Source organism: Cervus elaphus, chromosome 23, assembly GCF_910594005.1.
Source record: "Cervus elaphus chromosome 23, mCerEla1.1, whole genome shotgun sequence".
NCBI lineage: Eukaryota > Metazoa > Chordata > Mammalia > Artiodactyla > Cervidae > Cervus > Cervus elaphus.
The window spans coordinates 69,351,192-69,368,588 of record NC_057837.1 but is presented as its reverse complement, the minus strand read 5'-3'; the positions used below and the strand labels follow the sequence as shown (position 1 = coordinate 69,368,588).

Sequence of the window (17,397 nt, the reverse complement as noted above, 5' to 3'; positions counted from 1 at the left end):
AAAAATACAGGATGACCAATTAAATTTGAGGGACTTCCCTGGTGGCTCAGATGCTGAAGAATCTGCCTGCAATGTGGGAGAACTGGGTTCAATCCCTGGGTCGGGAAGATCCTCTGGAGAAGGGAATGGCTACCCACTCCAGTATTCTTGCCTGGAGAATTCCATGGAGAGGGGAGTCTGGTGGGGTACAGTCGGGGTCACAAAAAGTCGGACATGACTGAGCAACTAACACATTATACTAAAAAGTTATTCACTGGCATCTAAAATTCAAATTTAATGGTATCTCCTTGATTTTTACTTGCTAAATCTGACTGGTCAAACAGCCAAGGAGTGCTCAGCATATGGAGCTTGCAATGGCCTCCTGCTCAATGCTGCCACATGCAGCTTCCACCTGTCACTGCCCTGCTCCAGAACTATGCGTGGCTCCCAACTGCTTCCAGAGACAAGCTTGGACTCCCGGGCCACGGTGCTGGGCCTGGCTCTCCTGCCAGGCCAGCTGCCCTGCTTGGGCTCTTTCCCATCTCTGCCCCTGCTCATGTTTTCCCTGCCTGGCATGTCTCCTGTCCATTCCCCATAGCAGTTGCAAACACTCATTGAGCACCTACTGGATGCGGGCAACATGCTGAGTTTTTCATTTGCATTATCTCAATTTGATTGTCACAAAACATAGTAGAGACAGTATTTATCCTGTTTTACCAGTGAAGAAAGCGATGCGCTCAGATGTGATTCCTTTTTTTTTAAACTGAAGTATAGTTGATTTACAATATTGTGTTTCAAGTGTACAGCAAAGTGATCTGGTTATATCTTCAGATTCTTTTCCATTACAGGTTATTAAAAGATTTTCAATATAGTTCCTTGTGCTATGTAATAAATCTTTGTTGTTTATCTATTTACATATAGTAGTGTGTATCTGTTAATCCCAACCTCCTAATTTATCCCTTCCCTCCTTTCCCCCTTTGGTAACCATAAGTTTATTTTCTATGTCTGTGAATCTGTTTCTGTTTTATGAATAAATTCATTTGTATGACTTTTAGATTCCACATATAAGTGATATATAATATTAATATTTGTCCCTGTCTAACTGACTTTACTTAGCATGATAATCTCGAGGTCCATCTATGTTGCTGCAATTGGCAATATTTCATCCTTTTCTATGGCTGAGTAATATTCCTTTGTGTATGTGTGTGTGTGTGTGTGTGTATACACACACCACACATTTATCCATTTATCTGTTGATGGACACTAGGGTTGCTCCCATGTCTTGGCTAAAATAGGCTGCTATGAACACTGGGGTGCATGTATCTTTTCAAATTAGAGTTCTCACCTTTTCTGGATATATGCCCAGGAATGGGATTGCTGGATAACTCTATCCAACAATATCTATTGCTGGATAGCTCTATCTAATGGAAACTCTATTTTTAGTTTTTAAAGAAACCTCTGTACTGTTTTTAAGAGTGGCTGCACCAGTTTAAATTCCCACCAGCGGTGTAGGAGGGGTCCCTTTTCTCCACACCCTCTCCAGCATTTATTATTTGTAGACTTTTTGATGATGGTGTGAGGTGATACCTCTTTGTAGTTTTGATTTGCATTTCTCTAATAATCAGCGATGGGAAGCATCTTTTCATGCGCCTATTGGCTCTGTGTATGTCATCTTTGGAGAAATGTCTACTTAGGTCTTCTGACCATTTTTTAATTTTTTTATTGAGTTGTATGAGCTGTTTGTATATTTTGGAAATTAAGCCCTGCAATTTGCAAATATTTTCTCCCAGTCCGTAGGTTGTCAGACATGATTCTTAAACTGTGGTCCCTGGGCCAGTGTGCAATACCATGCACCCTCTCAGGCCCTACTCCAGACCTACTGAATCAGAAACTCTGAGGCTGGGGCCCAGCAATCTGTATTTTAATCAGCTCCCTTCAGCCACACCAAAGTGTTTCTGATGCTTGTTCTAGTTTGCGACTTGCTGCTCTAAGAGATGAAGTAACTCCAGGAACCTCTCATTCAGGCAGAGGTTGAGAGGATGGTAGAGGACCCCCAGGCAGGGTGTTTATGATCATTCTGAGCATCATGCCTGGGCTAGGCTCTGGAGTTGCTACAGCGACCCAGCAGGCCTGGTGGGGGGTGGGGGGTGGGGGTGGGGAGGGAAGAAGGGAAAGAAGCAGAACTGACAGGCAGTCAGGCAGTTATGATGGATGGCGGCAGGATGGGAGGGTCAAGGAAAGCTTTCCTCGAGCAGACATCTCAGTCTCAAAAATCAGTTGGAATTAGTTAGATATAAAGGGTGGGAGGGCTTCTCAGGTGGCTCAGTGGTAAAGAATCTGTGTTGGGAAGATCCCTGGAGAAGGAAATGGCAACCCACTCCATTAATCTTGCCTGGGAAATCCCATGGACAGAGGAGCCTGGCAGGGCTATAGTCCATGGGGTCGCAAAGAGTGGGACAGGACTTAGTGACTAAAGAACAACAAAAGGGTGGGAATGCTATTCCTAGTGTACTGACTAGTTTGTAGCAAGGCCATGCAGATGTGCCTGGGGATAGTTCAGTCTTGATGATGGAAGGTGAAACAGCTGAGTAGGGGGCAGGGGAGGAATCAGACTGTGTGGGGGGTGGGGAGGGGAGGAAGTGGGAGGCGAAGTACTCTGCCTTCAAAGCAAAGGAAGGAGCTCTAGGGGCTTCCCTGGTGGCTCAGATGGTAAAAGCATCTGCCCGCAATGCGGAAGACTCAGGTTCGATCCCTGGGTCGGGAAGATCCCCTGGAGAAGGAAATGGCAACCCACTCCGGTACTCTTGCCTGGAAAATTCCATGGACGGAGGAGCCTGGTAGGCTACAGTCCATGGGGTTGCAAAGAGTCGGACACGACTGAGCAACTTCACGTAATGCCAATTGAGAAAAAGCCCTCTGGCTTCTATGTGTACAGTCCATGGGGTTGCAAAGAGTCGGACACGACTGAGCAACTTCACGTAATGCCAATTGAGAAAACGCCCTCTGGCTTCTATGTGGAGCGAGCACTAGAGAAGATAGTTGGGGAGGCGGTGAGCAGTGACCCAAGGGTGTCAGGCTTTCCCTCGACCCTAGACCCAGCCTGCTTCTGACCTTCAAGGCAGCTGCAGAGATTCAGGCCCCAATCACAGTTTTGGGCAGGTGGCGGTTCCAAGGCCCGAGTTGCCGCATCAGAGGCCAAGGGGGTGGGGCTGGGCAGGGAACCACCCCGACTATCTTCCACTACTAACCCGCCCCGATGGCCCCGCCCCACAGCAGCCCCGCCCCCATGGTCCCGCCCCCACAGCCGCCCCCGCCCCCAGCCCGCCTCTCCCCAGCTGCTGGCTGGAGGAAGCCAGGCTCTGGGCTGTGGTCCTGGGTTGTTCTTCCCTTCCTTTTCTTTTTTTTTTTCATTTATTTTTATTAGTTGGAGGCTAATTACTTTACAATATTGTAGTGGTTTTTGCCATACATTGACATGAATCAGCCATGGATTTACATGTTGTTGCCTTTCCCTGCCTATGTGGCTGAGGCTGCGGGGCTCCTGGGGCCTCTCCTCCCAGCCTTTCAGGGACAGGCTCTGGATGTGGTCAGGGATCCCTAGGCTGGAGGGCAGGAAACTTCCGTTGCTGTCCCCTATTCCTGCCAACCAGGCTGTCGGTGGTAGCCGAGCACTGCCCCAGCCTGACCAGGTTGCCTGGCAGCGTGGGCTGTGGCTGGACAGTTTCCGGCTCCAGCTGTCCTTCCCAGAAAAACGTCAGTTTGACTGAACCCTTTTGAAACCTGTTTGGGATTTCTTGTCGAGGGAAGAACACAGATCATTAACCACCTGTGAAGGGGAGCTTTCTGGGTGTTCTGAAACCTCTGCAGGACTTACCAGCTATCCTATGCGCTGAACCTTCAGCAAGGGGACCTCTTATTCTTCCTCTTTTTACTTAGATGTACTTTCTGGCCCCGTTCTCTTCCATCTGGTGTCCAGACTCATGTCTCAACATGCTTTGCAATTCAAGGAGGGTCTCAAAAGGATGGGCTTCCCCAGTGGCTCAGCAGTGGTTTGATCCCTTGGGTTGGGAAGATCCCTTGGAGGAGGGCATAGTAACCCACTCCAGTATTCTTTTTTTTTTTTTTTTCCCATTCCAGTATTCTTGCCTGAAAAATCTCAAGGACAGAGGAGCCTGCTGGGCTACAGTTCATAGGGTCGCAAAGAGTTGGACATGAATGAAGTGACTGAGCACACACACACGCTAGAATGGATGTTCAATATTTTTAAATTTTGTTCAGAAATAGAGTAAGAGATGTTAAAAAATACTGTTTAGGGCTCCCCTGGTGGCTGAGTGGTAAAGAATCCATATCTCAATGCAGGGGACACAGGTTTGATCCCTGATCCAGGAAGATCCCACATGCAGAACAACTAAGCCCGTGTATCGCAACTATTGAACTTGCACTCTAGTGCCCACAAGCCACAACTACTGATCCCATGTACCCCCAAGTACTGAAGCCTGCACCCCAGATCCCGTGCTCCACAAGAGAAGCCACAGCACCATAACTAGAGAGTAGCTCCCCTCGCTACAACTAGACAAAGTCAGTGCAGCAACGAAGACCCAGCTCAGCCAAAAATCAGTAAGTAAAAAATTTGTAAAAATACTGTTGAGAGATCAATTGATGGTAGGCCTTGCATTATATAGGGATGGAGTATATACAGGAGGGTCAGGGACAGCGTAAGTGGGTGGAAGTGGTGAATGAAGGCATGAATAGCGGAGAAAGTGAGTGCTAGGAGGTGGCCCATCTGGCCTTGAATATGGGGTAAAACCATGGACACTGAGGAGCCCTTGAAGGTTGCTGAGCAGGAGAGTGACACAATATTGCTAGTCACTGTACCAGTGCAAATGTTACATGCCCCATAGGGTCCTGCTCAATTACATCAACAAATCATCATCATTGGGCTTCCTAAAAGAAAAGCAGTATGTATTCCTGAGTTGAAAGCAATCACTTTTGCCTTATGCATAATTTTTTCTACCTGTTTAGCATCTTTGGTGGGGCTTCCCAGGTGGTACAAGTAAAATCCACCTGCCAATGCAGGAGACACAAGAGACGCAGGTTCAGTCCCTGGATTGGGAAGATCCGCTGGAGGAGGGCACAGCAACCCATTCCAGTATCCTTACCTGGAGAACCCCATGGACAGAGGAGCCTGGCGGGCTACAGTCCATACGGTCACAGAGAGTGATGTGACTAAGCACACACGCACGTGTGTCTGCCAAGCTCCCTGCTGGTGTGAAATACTGAATTCCAGATTTTTAAAATTTATTTAGGGGCAAGAGAATCAAAATTTAGGGCTTCCCTGGTGGCTTGGATGGTAAAGAATCTGCCTGCAATGCAGGAGACCCAGGTTTGATCTCTGGGTCGGTAAGGTCCCTAGAGAAGGGAATGGCCACCCGCTCTAGTATTCTTGGAAAATTCCATGGACAGAGGAGCCTGGCTGGGTGACAGTCCATGGGTTTGCAAAGAGTCAGATACGACTGAGTGACAAACACTTTCTAACACAAAAGAAGTAAAGAGGAAGGAACAAGGAGAAAAGAGATGATACAGGTAGCAATGGGTCAGGGTGGAGGAGAGAAGACTGTCATGGATTTTCCTGGGGTCCCCACCCAGTCAGTTTTCCAAGCAGCTTGAGGAGCAGCCAGGAGTGAGTGAGGGCTGCGTGCCACATATTCTGAGCTTGGTGCCGTGTATTATGAGCTGGGGGCCATATATCATGGGCTGTGGGGGGGCCACGTGGCAGAAACAGTCCCGTTGAGTCATGGGATCCACAGCCACACTGCTTCGTAAAGCTTGGTGTGAGGAGTATTTTTGTTTTTTACAGCCCAGCTGTCTGTGTAATGACTTCCTTCCCTCGGCCTTGTTCACTGAGGTGTCCCTGGGCGACCAGCTGAGTCACCACATTCCTTGCAGCTTAAAACACTGGCCCAAGCACAGGGGCCTGGCTCCTTCATGTAGGTGGGACCTTTGAAGTCTGCTGGAGAGTGCTGTGGAAAGACAGGCTACGGAGCTCCCATCTCTCACCTGTACCTCTCCCCCAAAACATGATTTAAAAAGCAAGTGAAAATAGAAAGTCCATCTGTTAAACACTACGGAATGGCCACAGCCTGAAAAAAAAATTATTTGTCAGCAACCGTGAAGTCATATAGGACTTCACCTATTACCCAGCAGATAAAGAATCTGCCTGCAACTCAGGAGACATAGGAGACGCAGGGTCGATTACTGGGTCGGGAAGATCCCTTGGAGGAGAAAATGGCAACCCACTCCAGTATTCGTGCCTGGGAAATCCCATGGACAGAGGAGCCTGGTGGGCTGCAGTCCAAAGGGTCGCAAAGAGTCAGACAAAACTGAGTGACTGAGCACACAGCAAATGAAGTCAATGTCAAATAGAATGCAGGGAAGTGGGGAGATGAGGGGTGACCAAGAACTGACACCTCACCCTCTGTCCTGTGGCAGCGTGAAGGGTCTGAAATCCAAGTGAAGAGACTGGGAACGCTCATGCCCAGCTGGAATGGAATGGAAACTTGCTCAGCTCTTCCATAAAATAAACAATAAGCAGGCAGTTTTCAGTAAAAAGAAGGATGCGTTGGCAGAAAGTTCAGCAATCTTACTCCTTGAAATATGTTTTAAAGAAAGCTCGGTCAGGTATATAAGAAGACAAGGTGGAGATTATTTATGATAGCCTTGTTCATGGCATAGGTGAGCAGGAAGCAAAAATGAGTTAGTAAACCATGGTGGAGGCTGACCTTGGAATTCTACCCAGCACTGAGAAACTATGTGTTAGTTGTACATACAATAGCATGGATGGAACTTATAGTTTTAAGTGGGGGAAATCAGTAAAAGAGATTTAAGGCATAATACTTTTCAAGTCTTACTGAGGTATAACTGATGTACAGTAAACCATATGTATTTAAAGAGTACGATTTGAGTTTTGACATGTGTAGATACCCATGAAACCATTGCCACTATCAAGCTAACGAATATATCCATCTCCTGGCAAAGTGTGGAGTAGATCTATGTGTATTAAAATGAACAGATGTTGAATACCTATTAAGATAGGAAAAAAGTTCAGCAGTGTGTGCAATATAATCCCATAATTAAAACAAAAAATGTGTAGGTACCCTGAAAAATCTGGAATGATATATATACCAAAATACACTATTTGTTATTGTTGTTTAGTCACTTAGCCATGTTCGACTTTTTGCAGCCCCCATGGACTGTAGCCCACTAGGTTCCTTTGTCTATGTAATTCTCCAGGCAAGAATACTGGAGTGGGTTGCCACTTCCTTCTCCAGGGGATCTGCCAACCTAGGGATCGAACCCGGGTCTTCTGCACTATAGGCAGCTTCTTTACCGTCTGAGCCACCAGGGCAGCCTCTGGTGGTTATTACAGGTTTTATATAAAGGTCATCATTAAGTGCGTGTTCTTTTGTGCCTGGCTTCTTTCACTCCATGTGATTGATTAGAGTCTTCCATGTTGTGTGAAGCCGTAGTTCATTCACTTTTAATGCAGCATATAGCAGCATTCCATTGGGTGAATATACCAAAATTTATTTATCCCTTCAACGAAGTGTTAAGTAAGTGTTAGCCGCTCAGTTGTGCCCAACTCTTTGCGACCCCATGGACTGCAGCCCACCAGGCTCCTCTGTCCATGAAATTTTCCAGGCAAGGATACTGGAGTGGGTTGCCATTTCCTTCTCCAGGGGATCTTCCCAACCCAGGGATTGAACCTGGGTCTGCTGCATTGCAGGCAGATTCTTTACTGACTGAGCTACAAGGGCATTTGGGTTGGTTCCCATTTAGGGCTACTACAAATAATGCTGCTGTGAGCATTTTGGTACATGTCTGCTGCTCTTCCTTAGCATATATTACGGTATGGTTCCAAGTCATTTACATCTATAATCTTGTTATTTCTCTTCTATTTGGCCTACCTGGATTTTGTTCCTGTTTTCCTTTTTTTCTTCTTTTGGATCAGCCAAGTGTTTTTGAGTATTGCATTTTATCTTCTGTATTAGACTTTTTAAAGTGTGTTAAAACATACACAACCCCAAATTTACCATTATAGCTACGTTTAAATGTGCAGTTCACTAGTTTTAAGTACATTCACATTTTTGTGCAGGCAATCTCCAGAACCATTTTCATCTTGCAAAACTGATATGCTCCATCCATTATGTAATAGTTTCCCATTCATTCCTTTGCTGCTTCCCTAGCAACCACCATTCTACTTTCTATCACTGTGTATTTCACCATTCCAGGTATTTCATATAAACAGAGTCATGTAGTATTTGTCATTTTGTGACTGGCTTATTTTCTTTTTTAAAAAAATTATTTTTGACTGTGCTGGGTTTTTGTTACTGCACGAGCTTTTCTCTGGCTCACTGCATCATTGACTCAATGGACATGAGTTTTGAGCAAACTCCAGGAGACAGTGAAGGACAGGGAAGCCTGGCATCCTGCAGTCCATGGGATTGCAGAGTCAGACATGACTGAGCAACTGAACAACAAATCATGGAGGCCAAATAGTAATTAAAATTATTTATTGTATCATTATGCACATTGATGGAAAGCATTATAGACAGAAGAGTTTCTTTCCCACCATAAGATTATTTACATCCATTTATTTAGCTAGGAACACTAGCTTGAAGAGGTACTAGCATATTCTATTTGAAATTATTTCTCTAGAGCAAACCATTGTCTTACAGTTGGAGCATGTTGAAGAAGAAATTGTTTTCTCATAAGCTTTTTTTATTCTTTTGAGTCTGAATCACTGGGTTCAAGGGACTTTGAGAGAACCCTGGTGTCCTGAATGTCCTGATGAATACATTAAAATCAAGCATTTTATTTGTATTCTGATAATATTCTTAGATCCATACAAATGTTGGTTGGTTTGTGAAGCTCATATTTCTCCCGCCAGTACCATGACACTTGAAGAATATTTGTTGTGAAAGTTTCACACCAATTTTCACACCACGGTGCTTCCTGTCCCATTTCTTCCTTTATTGTTCTTTTGCTCTTGTTTACCTGTCTGCTGCCTTCTGCTGCCTGAGGACTTCTTTGCTTGACAGACTACATCTTCTTCTTGCCATGCATAGGTATTTTCTTGCCAGGTATGTAAGTCACCGGATTCAGGAGACTGGTGAATAAAAGGCATATGGTGTGTAGCTGCTAATCTATCACAGAAACCTGTGCTACCCCCTGGGATGCCAAAGTCTAACGGTTCTGTCTTCTTAATGATTTCCTGAGTTTTCCTTTTAGTAAATGTCATGTCCTTAAAATAGTCAGAGTCCAGTTCTAAAGCTTTTTGCTGTGTTGTCACATTCCCATTTCCTCCTTCAGTCTTTACACCTGTGGGTGCCTCTTCATCCCAGAACCCTTCCACATCTGTCTGCTAATGAGCTGATGAATAATCAACTCTAGTTGGCAGAGTTCTTTGACCTCCCCTTAATTTCTGTCCTCTGTCAGATCAGCATACTAATCTCTTTAGGAATGAGAATACTGTTGCTGGGCGGGTTTGTACTTTAAATAATCAAAACTGTGATGATGGCCCTGGTGGGAATCAAAACCAGCCCCTTCCTCTCCCCATCTTCCCAGCAGAGGCTCCAGTCAAATTACTCTTTAATTAATATATTAAACCAGTTTGATATATCTTTGGTTTTTTTGTGGTTTCATTGTGATGTGTCTAGTTGGAGACTGATTTTTATTTATCCTGATTTGAACTTTTAAAAATTTATTTAATTGGAGGAGAATTGCTTTACAATATTGTGTAGTTCTGATTTGAATTTATATGGTTTACCTATAACTAGATATCTTTCATAAGTTCTAGAGAGTCCTCAGACACTATCGTTTCAAATATTGCTTCTATTTCATCCTTTCTCTTTTTCCTGTAGAAACAATCTTAAGGTTAGACTGATGTAAATTTTTTCCTAAGAGATTAAAACAATTTTTTTTTTTTTACTAACCCCTTGAAGTGCTAACAGTTCAGGATCCCTTTAATCTGTATTCAGAGTTTGACATTATCTAGACAACTCAGATGACTTGAAGCCAGGCTGCATCTGTGAAAGGAATGGATCACTTCCAGTCCACACCTTAAAGTTCTTCAGGATCCTAGATTAAAGTGTAAAGAGTTTTGTTGACTGGGAATTTGCATATCACACTGAGGAGTCTAAGGAGGGGTGGGCAGTTGTGGATTTGTCAAGTCTGATTGATCAGAGGCAGCATTTTGTTAATATTTTTTAATTGAAGTATAGCTGATTTACAACGTGTTAATTTCTGCTGTACAGTAAAGTGATTCAGTTGTACATATACATATGTACGTTCCTTTTTAAAAATATTCTTTCCCATTATGGCTTATCATAGGATATTGACTATCCTTTGATATACAGTAGGACCTTGTTGTTTATCCATTCTATATTTAAAAGCTTACATCTGCTAACCCAACCTCCCACCCCATCTCTCTCCTAAGTCCTCCCCCTTGGCAACCACCAGTCTGTTCTCAATGTCTGTTTTTCTATTTCTATTTCCTAGGTTCATTTGTGTCCTATTTTAGATTCTACAGATAAGTGATATCATACATACTATTTGTCTTTGACTTGACATCACTTAGTATGATGATCTCTAGTTGCATCCATGTTGCTGCAAATGGCATTATATCATTCTTTTTTGTGGTCGACTAGTATTCCATTGTAAGTATGTACTGTATCTTCTGTATCCATTCCTCTGTTGATGGATATTTAGGTTGTTCCCATGTCTTGACTATTGTGAATAGTGCTGCTATGAACACAGGGGTGCATGTATCTTTTCGAATAATAGTTTTGTCTGGAGGTATGCCCAGCAGTGGGATTGCTAGATCATATGGTAATTCTATTTTTAGTTTTCTGAGGAACTTCCATACTGTTCTCCACAGTGGCTGTACCAACGTATGTTAAAGGGCAGCTTGTTGAATCCTAGTGCTGTGGCTCATTGTGGGAAAAGGAGGAAGGCAGGCTGGGCTAGACTAGGGCTAGGGAAACACAACCAGTCACAGAGATGGGTGGTCATGGCCGAGGTAAACTAATGCACAGGGTCTACCAGGTGAGGAGGGGAGGCGAGAAGCCAGGACTGTAGAAAAGCTGCGAATGTGACTAGGGTGGCTCTGTAATCCGAGGCCTCTGTTCACCGGGGCCAGAAGCAAGTTCTCTTCCCTGATTCTGGGCAGCTTGGCTGGCCAGTGTCTCCTCCAGGCCACCCAGCAGCCACCTGAATAGCCTGGGCTGGATCTGGGCACTCTGGACAGCTTCATTATTGTTCTGTCTACATCCATTGTGAGCCTTCCATTCTGAACTGCACCCAACAGGTTGTCCCTGCACCTTTACTGAAGGGTTCCTAGAATACAGCTCAGATTATTACCACCACCTTCAAGGCCCTGCATGATCAGGCTGGCCCCCGTCCACCCTCCAGCCTGACCTCCTCCCTCTATCCGCCTCATTGTCCCTGTGCCTTCTTCGTCTTTGTTTAAACCACCACGTACCCTGGATGGCTGCAGGTCTGTGCATGAGCAGTTCTCTCTACAGGGAGCACTCCTCTCCCACATTTTCCTACTGTGATGGGCTAGATGTGTACGTACCTGCAAAATCCATACATCGAAGCCCTAACTCCTAGTGTGGCTATATTGGGAATAAGGAAATAATTAAGGTTGAATGAGATCTGGAGAGTGGGACCCTGATCCAGGACGGTTAGTGTCCTTATAAGAAGAGATACCAGAAAGTTCACTCTCCTTCTGTCTCCCTGCTCATATACGAGGACACAGCAAGAAAGCAGCCGTGTGCTAGTCAGGAAGAGAGTCCTCACCAGAAACTGCATGTGCTGGAAACTTGATCTTGGAATTCCAGCCTCAAGAATTTGAAGAATATTACTTTCTGCTGTTTTAAGTCATCTGGTCAAAGGTATTTTGTTATGGCAGTCCAAGCACACCAATACATGGTTTAATTAGAAGTTTAATTAGATCTCAGTTTACAGTTTATTTAGATCAATACAGTTTAATTAGATCTCACACCAACTATTTCCCTAAACATTTTTTTTTTTCCCATATTGGATCTTAGTTGCTCGGCACAGGCTTTAGGGCTTAGTTTGCCGTTAGTTCTCCAACCAGAGATGGAAACCGCATATACTGCATTGGCAGGGGGACTCTTAACCACTGGGCCACCAGGGAACTCTCCCTCTAAGCATCTTTGATCCAAAGTCTCCTATTTTTGGGATCTTATGGTACCAGGCACCATGTAAGATTTCTATTTTTGATTATTTGATCAACGTCTGCCTGACATACTAGACTGTAAATTCCATGAAGGTTTCTGGTTTTATTCAAAGCTACACACCCAGAACCCAGGACACAGCCAGGTACATAGTAGGTACACAGCACATATTTACTGGGAAAGAGAGTGGTGGGGGGAACAGACAATGCCTCGAGTTGGGAGGGTTTTATGGACATTCAAGTTCATCTCGGGTCCAGCAGCACCCCTCAAGTCCTCTCTACTGACAAAGCCTAACATTGTGCCACTGACAAAAGGGACATGCTAGCAGAATTCAGCTCCAGCATCACAAAGCGTGGCAAGGAAGGATAGATTGCAAGGAAGGATGGATTTAGAGCAGAGAGACAAATTGGCACAACTGGATTCAGAACTTTACTTAAAACGATGGATGGGACTTTCTTTTTAACCTTTGGGTTCTCATCATGCATCAGACACCATGTTAATAGCAACATGTGGATTATCTCATCCAATTCTCACAAAAACATTAGGGGGTTAAGTCAGTTACTTGAGCTTATACAGCATGTAAGTGGGGAAGACAGAATTCAAACTCAGGAGGTCTGGATTTAAATCCTACTTACTTACAGTCTACACTAACTGCCTCTGGGGGATGGGAATGCCTCTGGGATTTAACTCCAGACTTTCTAAAGGCAAGATAAGGGTTAACTATGAAATGAACTATAGGGCTTCTCTGGTGGTCCAGTGGTTAAGAATCCTCCTTGCAATACAGGGGACACTGGTTCGATTCCTGGTCCAGGAAGATCCCACATGCCACAGGGCAAATAAGCCACAACTACTGAGCCTGCGCTCTAGAGCCCGTCTCCACAGTAAGAGGAGCCACTGCAATGAGAAGCCCACGCACTGCAACTGGAGAGCAGCCTCTGCTCACACAGCTAAAGAAAGCCCGCTTGCAGCCACGAAGACCCAGGAGAACTAAAGAGAAATAAATAGAATTTTTTTTTTAAAGAAATGAACCATGTACTGTTGATTAAGGTAAGGGGGTCTGTCACTACCCTGCTTCTATAGAATTCTCTTCCTTCTAACCCTCAGGTCATGGCTAGTTACTGCCTTCTCTGTGCTCTGAGGCACTGTGATAACCTCATTCTTGACAAGGAGCCGGCATAGAAATCACAGAGAATGTTTTACCTTCTCTTCCTGGAATTGTTTACAGCTCAGACTCCCGCTTGTGATTCTATGGCACTGGCTACTACTCGGAGCTGTGCAGTGAATGTAGCATTCAAATAGCCATCATTAGAATGCTTTTGGTTTCAACTAATAAAAAAATCCAGCTCAAGTTAGAATCAATAATAGAGGGAATGCATTGATTTATATGACTTGATTGGTAAATGGGATTCAGGTAAGCTTTGGTTGGCATTTCAACACTCTTTTCTCTTCAGTTCTTTCTACTTTTCCTGATTTCATGGGTGTGCTTCATCTTTAGGCTGGCTCTTCTCATTGTACCAGAATAGCTGACATGGTTCCTTACTGACACCCAGGGAGGGAGTGAAGGCTTTTACCCAATTGTTGTGAAAAGGTAAATATTGAGTACTGAAAGATGTAATCCTGGGTAAAAAGTCTGTCTTTGCAGCAATCAGTAGAAGGTATATTGTGCGATGGACTGTAGTCCGTCAGGCTCCTCTGTCCATGGGGATTTTCCAGGCAAGATTACTGGAGTGGGTTTCCATTTCCTTCTCCAGGGAATCTTCTCAACCCAGGGATTGAACGCGCTTCTCTTGAATACTCCTATATTGGCAGGCGGGTTCTTTACCACTACCACCACCTGGGAAGACCAACGGTCAATTGAATTGAAGCTCTACACTTGCATGTGGGAGATGGGGGTCCAGCCCACCCAAATTGCCTCAGGCTGTACAATGGGAAGTGGGGTAGACTGGATGTTAGGAAGATGCATCTGTCAGGATAGGCTAGGTTTTGCTTTGGTAACAAACAAGCCCTGGCCTTGCTTTTCAAACAGCAAAGGTTTGTTTCTTACTCATAGCACATGTCTGCTTGGGTCATTATGCTGTGTCTTCTCACTCCAGGTCCCAGACTGATGGAACTGTCACCTCCTCAAGCACGGTCTATGGCTGTGGCTGAGGGAAAAAGCATAAAAAACCGCTTTCTGGCTCTTAAAGTTTGGGCTGAGAGTGATGTGCTTCTACTTGTAATGTATGGACCAAAACAAGTCCCATGGCCACTCCTGACTCCAAGCTGTGAGGAAGTATAAGCCTATCATGTGCCTGGGAAACAAACCAGAATTATCTGGTGACGTAACATTAATGTCAACTATCACAAAGGGCTTACGGAGACCACCCCAGCTTTTCCCTACTTTTTATTGGGAAAAAAAAAAACTTTGTTTTGATTGCTACATTAAAAAAAAAAAAAAAGACCTTCATACTGTGCAGAAATCAGGTGTTTTCCTGATTTCTGATCAAATGTCTCTCAGTTATTTTGCCATTAAGCAGAGTCAATAGATCTATGAGGGACTTCTCTTAAGATACCTCCTAAAATAATGCCCTTTTTGTGGTCTTGATCAACACAAATAGATTCGTAGTGAAACTCATGACTTGTAAGCCGACCCTGATTATTCTGGGGGAGGGGGACACCTGACTCAAAGTAGGCCAATTAGGGCCTCTTTTCTGGGATTGTGGAATTGGAATGATCAGGGGTTTTTCATGTCTCTCATGTCTCTCCGGATCATTGGAAGTGGTTGGGAGATAGATTTCCCACTCGAAGCAGAGGAAACAAGTTTGCAAGGAGAGCCTTACTGGCAACTCTTGCTATGCTTCCATTTCATCCAAAAGCCCAGCTGGGTTCTTGCTGCTGGCCTAAAAATCAACTCCCACCTCCCCCTGTCCCCACTTCCAAAAGCTTTAAGATCAGTTCCCCTCTTGTTTTTCTTAAACTGGGTTGATGGGTTACTGGTAACTTGTAGCCAGAAAACTCCTAATCAATACATGTTCTTTGCCTCTGGAACCAGACACAAAGAAGTCACAGGTGTAGCCCATTCCAGTAAAACAGAGGTCAGGTTGTAGTTCTATTGCATCAGCTGTATTTCTGGCAACTCTTCTGCTTGAGATAGTTCATCCGAAGGTGAGTGAGTGCAGGTGACATTATTATATGGATCACCTGGAATTCACTTAAAACTTTTTTTTTTTTTTTAAGGAAAATAATTTGTCTCCCTGGGTAAACATTATTTGCCACATACCTCCCAACACAGATATTAAGTGCACACTATCTCCTCTGCCTGAGGTCCTCTCCTCTTCCTCTCTTTAGACCCAGCCTCAGTGTCACCTCCTCTGAGAAGCCTTTCCATGCTCTCCTATATAGAACAAGTGATGTTCTTCTCTTTGCTTTACAAAGCAGTTGACACATACATCTAGTGTTACATATTTTCTTCCAGAAGTATTTCTTTCCACATCTGGCTCCTCTGAAATATCAAGTTCCTCAATGGTTGGGAGAGTGCCTTATTTATCTCTGCATCCCACAATGTTGGGTTGAAACAGATGCTCAGAAAAGCCTGTTGACTAAATGGGAGTTTTAAATGAGAGGACAATATCCCCACATACAGTCATCTCTCAGTATCTGTGGGGGGCTGGTTCCAGCATCTGTTGCAGATACCAATATCCATGGATGCTCAAGCCCCATAGGTGGCCCTCCATACCCCTGGTTCTGCATCCTGGGATTCAACCGGTCATGGATTGTGTAATATGGTGGTTTGTCTTTATTGAAAAGGATCCACGACCTGCACAGTTCAAATCCATGTTGTTCAAGGGTCAACTGTATATATACTTAACTCATTAAAGAAATATTTATTGAATATCTCAGCATGTCAGGCCATGTTCCAGATGCTGCAGATAGGTAACACAAAGTTTCTGGTCTCAGAATGTTACAGATGTTATTCAGCTCATTAGAACATGAGGAAAAGTAAAGATGATGGGAGACAGTGATGGAGGTTAGGACTTGCTGTTTCAGTAGACTATTCTGGGAAAGTTTCTGGGGAGGTGACTTCTGAGTAGAAGTTTGGATGAAGGGCACATGACTTTCTGATATCTTGGGGTAAGAAACAACAAGTGCAAAGGTCCTGAGGTAGAAGTGAGTCTGCACGTTTCAGGAGCAGGAAGGTTAGTATGGAGGGAAAGGAGTGAGTGGGTGGAGTGGATAGAGATACAACTAGAGAGGTGGGAGAGTATAATGAGCGGGGGGAGGAGATCACTTAGGATCTTGGCGGCCCTCGAAAAAACAAATTTTAGTGTTTGTTTTGAGTGAGATGGGAAGCCATTGAAGGCTTTAGAAGAGGGAAGTAGGTTTTGACTTAGGATTTAATATAGTCTCTGGCTGTCTGTGAAGGCAGAGGGGAATCACCAAGAGTGGTTTGGAAGTTTTTGCAATCATTCCAGGACAGAGAAGATGAGCGCTCAGATGAGGATATTTTAAAGGCGGGGCTGACAGAATTTGCTACTGGATTACATGTGAGATATGATAGGCAGGGGCTTTCCAGGTGGCTCAGTGGTAAAGAATCCGCCTGCCAATGCAGATGTGGGTTCAATTCCTGGGTGAGGAAGATCCCAAAATGGCAACCCACTTCAGTATTCTTGCCTGGAAAATCCCATGAACAGAGTAGCCTGGCAGGCTACAGTCCATGGAGTCGCAAGAGAGTCAGACAGCATTGAGCAGCTAAACAACATGATAAGAAGAGGAGTCAAGGATGACTTCAAGGTTTGGCCTAAGCCACCAGAAGGATGGACTTGACCCTAACAGAGGTGGGGAAGACTGTGAAAGGAGCAAGTTGAGGGGTGAGTTCCACAGTTTGACTTTGGACATATCACATTAGATATACTGCTCAGCGCTTATGTTTATGTTCACTAGTTTTCAGGATCTGAAGGTTACGATGTAACCTGAAGTTAAAGTCAGCTTTGTTTACTGAACACCAGGCACTGTGCAAAAAGCTGCCCGTGTGCTGTTATTTAATCCTCTCAGTCATTTCTACTGGCCTGATTATTGATATTTTCATTGCTCTTTTATGAATGAGAGATTAAATAGCAAAGTCACTCAGCCAATTATTAATCTTCCGTATAACGCAGATGTGAGATTCCAACTCTGGTAT

The 17,397-nt window shown here is 44.4% G+C and overlaps 1 pseudogene; it reads right to left on the bottom strand.

Annotated features, from left to right (window-relative positions):
• Positions 1–2,074: 2,074 nt before the first annotated feature.
• Positions 2,075–11,627, bottom strand: LOC122681116 (annotated as a pseudogene).
• Between the last annotated feature and the right edge of the window lie 5,770 nt (positions 11,628–17,397).